This window comes from Pseudophryne corroboree, chromosome 9 (genome assembly GCF_028390025.1).
Source record: "Pseudophryne corroboree isolate aPseCor3 chromosome 9, aPseCor3.hap2, whole genome shotgun sequence".
In the NCBI taxonomy this organism is placed as follows: domain Eukaryota; kingdom Metazoa; phylum Chordata; class Amphibia; order Anura; family Myobatrachidae; genus Pseudophryne; species Pseudophryne corroboree.
In genome coordinates, this window is record NC_086452.1 from 447,409,755 (window position 1) to 447,413,637 (window position 3,883).

A 3,883-nucleotide genomic window follows, 5' to 3' on the forward strand; every position below is an offset into this window, starting at 1 on the left:
GCCGTGTAGGCAACCTGTGCAAACTCTCCTCACCGTTGCAGGTTGGGCACTGTCCCCTCTGTGCAAAATCCTCCAGAGTCTGGGAAATCCTCTGAGAGCTTCAAAGTGAAGGAAGATAGTGTGTGTGTGAGGCATGCACCAGGGAGGAGGGGGCTGCATGAGGGGAGAGGAGGGACTGGAAAAGTCTCCTAGAAAGAACACTTGAAACTCAGATTAGCATCTTACAGCCCATTGAAGAACAGCCTTGGTTATGTCTAGGTACATGGCCCCTGTCTCATCATTATTGTGTGTGCCGTTTGTCAGCTTGCAAAGACTTGACTGGAAGGGTGGGTTCAGGAGTAACAATTTAACAAGGGAATATTCCACACGGATGCATCATTGTAGATTTAAAGCACCAACAGGCCCCCGCAGCCCTGTGCAGAAATAGCATACAAAGCCGGAACGTGAACAGTTGCATAGCACATTGCAAATTGCTAATTTCATCATTGATTTCACTAATTAAATTTTTGCATTCACATTTCGGAGACATGGAGGGGACGAGAGCTGCGCAGACAGCACTCAGACCTACAGAAGTTCCATCCAAATACAGATTAGGTCTGTGAGTCAGATTTGGAGTTAAACTGAATCGTTCATATAGGGAGCATGATACCAAATTCTGCTGTTTTGTAATACCCTGATATACCATTATAGCTTTGAGGAGTACAATGGAGCACTTCCTGACCTCCCTCTGTCCAAAGCAGCAACAACTACTTTACAGACTTAGCAGAACCTACAAGAAGACATGAGTTTGTAGAACATGTCAGTTGCTGCGGCACTGCTTATTATGCATCTGTGTGTGAGTTCACCAATCTCAGCAGAGCACTGGCTGGTGGTTGAATGTCCAGCACTATGTTCATCTCACCTCCGGACCCTGTAGTCATTGCACACCCTGGTATAGGAAGCACGGTTCTGCCCCTGTATAGTATTCATAGTGTTAGAGCTTGTTTTTTCCATGCTCAAATATAGGCTTAGGTGTCACAAAAGCCTATCTTATAGCGTGCAAACACATGCTCTAGTAATTAAAACTAAATATTCTAAACAGGAAGAAATCAGTGGTATTATCAGTCTTTCACAAATGCGCATGCACACAAAATATTTTTATGTATCCATAGCCAGGCCATCTGGGCATATTTTGGGCTTACAACCTTCTGTGCTATAGGGCCTGGGATGGCTGACGGAGGGGGCATCTAAGCACGGGGCAAAGTTCAGTAGGAGCACTCTCATGCAAAATATGTCCATGCTGATCAACAAGCAGGCACATACACCCCAATTAGGAGGCGCAGTGGCATATCTACAACGGGTGCAGCATGTGCAGTGCACACAGGCCCCTGGAATTGCGCATGTGCAGTAGAAAAAGTAACGGGGCATACATTGAGACTGGACACAGACACCCCCCCCCCCCCCCCTCCTCTTTTAATATGCCCTTGAGAAAGCTGGATCATTTGAGAGCACTCAACCCCTGGTGCTAAATATGAACTGATGGTGGTGATTGTCAGCCGCTTCTGATTGGTTAATGCATATGCCCCCCCCCCCCCCCCTCCATGCCTACACTAATACCATAGTAATGTTAAGGGCCCTACACACTGGCAGATAACACGCACTCGTTCATCGTTGGTGCCCCGTCGCTTATGCATGCAGGCCAATATGGACAATCTTGTCCATATTAGCATGCATTGCTATGGAGCCGGGTGACGGGGGGAGTGAAGAAACTTCACTCCCCCCGTCACCTCTCCCCCGACCGCTGGGTCACCCGTCTGCCGTATCGGCCGTCGGGCAGCTCGGTGGCGGGTCGCCGAGTCTGTAGGGCCCATTACTGCTGTGATCTGTTTGCATTGTTACAGTGGTATTAGCAGTCCATCCACAGCAAGGCTGGCCAAACCGGTCCTCGAGTTCTATCAACAGGTCATGTTTTCCAGGCCTCCTGGAGATCTGTAGAATTGTCAGTTAGGAATGAATGCAGCACATCTTAATTAGTAATGACGACACCTGTGCACCAGCTAGGTGGTCTGGAAAATGTGAGCTGTTGGTAGATCTCGAGGACTGGTTTGGCCAGCCCTGGTCCACAGTCATGCAGCAGATTCCCATTTGAGCTGTAAAAGGGAAAGTGATTGAGGTTTCCATTGGTTTCAGCTTCATTTTTTATTTGTTTCTTGTTCTGATTCCCTTTTACATGGAAGATGTACCTGTATTCCCATTGTCCTATCAGGCAACTCTATGGTGGTCATTCTGAGTTGATCGCAGCCAGCAACTTTTTGCTGCTGCTGCTGCGATCAACTAGTCCACGCCTATGGGGGAGTGTATTTTATCTTAGCAGGGCTGCGATCGCTTGTGCAGTCCAGCTAAGCTAAAAAATTTCAAGCAGGTGTAGACCATCCCTATACCTACTTACCCTGTGCGACGATCTCTGCGATGCTGGAGCCGGCTTTGACGTCCGACATCCGCCCTCTGTTCTCCTGGCCACGCCTGCGTTTTCCTTACCACTCCCCGAAAATGGCAGCCAACGGTCCGGATCCGCCCTGGAACGCCTTCTTCCTGTCAATCTTCTTTGCGGTCAGCTCTGCGACCGCTTCCTTCGTTAGACGCGCCGTAACCCGGCGACCCGGCGCCTGGCAACATCGCGCACTGCGGCCACCGCACATGCTCATTCCGGACCCGTTCGCACCGCAGCGATAAACCGCTGCGTGCGAACGGGTCGGAATGACCCCCTATGTGCAAGTCAGAAACACAGCTCAGCCCTCTGAAGGTAATGCATGTAAACGGGCAGGGTGCAGATATGTATCCTGCGGAATTGCCATCAAATCACTAATTAATATGTTACTTTAGTGTTCATCCACCATTAATAAACAATAGCTATCAGTGTAATCAGAAATCCATCTGATGCAAACAGCAGGTGCCATGCGGAAGGTGTAGCATAATGCCCAGCGATGGCCAATCTCAGGGACCAGTTGTTCTGTATATATTGCTTTACTTATGGGAGGGAACAATGCTATACCGTAATACCGTGTAGAAATGCTATTACACCACTGGAAAGTGGTCACGTAGAGCCCCTGATAGACTCTGCGCCTTACGCCTGAGATATCTCTTGTGAGATATCTCAGTCAGCGACCTCCAGCCAAAGAAGCTCAGTCTGTCCCCGGTACCTGTGATCACCCTGCTTCCTCCCACACCTGATGAAGGAGCTCGGGACAGTCTCTGGGACATACCCGGCCATTGTCTGATTTGTTTCTTTCATCTTCACGGGAATCTCTTTGTGTTGAGATCTCAAGGGCTAACGAACCCTGCGGTGTGTGTAACACACACTTGGATAAATAATGCAGACCCATTAAATAGCGACTAACATAAAAGATGAGGGAACTTCACCACTTCTAACTTTGTCTTTTCTTACTGTTCGTCGACACGTTTAGATTGTAAGCTCTTCAGGTCGGGGACCTCATTTCTAATAATTTTTTTTTTCTTTATTGCAAATTTTATCTACATTTTCTATTTTTTTTTTCATTTATTTTCCATTGTAACTCTGCAAGGTGCTTGCATATACCTTATAGTGTTTTATATATATATATATATATATATATATACAGTACCAGTCAAGAGTTTGGACATACTTTCTTATTCATTTGAGGGTGACATACAAGTTGTTACATCTGAAATTAACAAAAACACCTAGCCTGAAAGGCACATTGTTAATTAAAGAATTTCAGCTGTTGAAGAAATACAATTTTTAAAGTTTTAATGGTTTTAAAACTCATGTTCTAAATAAATGCTATTAATGGTTATTCTGGTTGTAGTAAGAAATGGTCTTGTCTATATAGAAGAGAATTTGGTCAGAAACAAGTGTTACACTCAA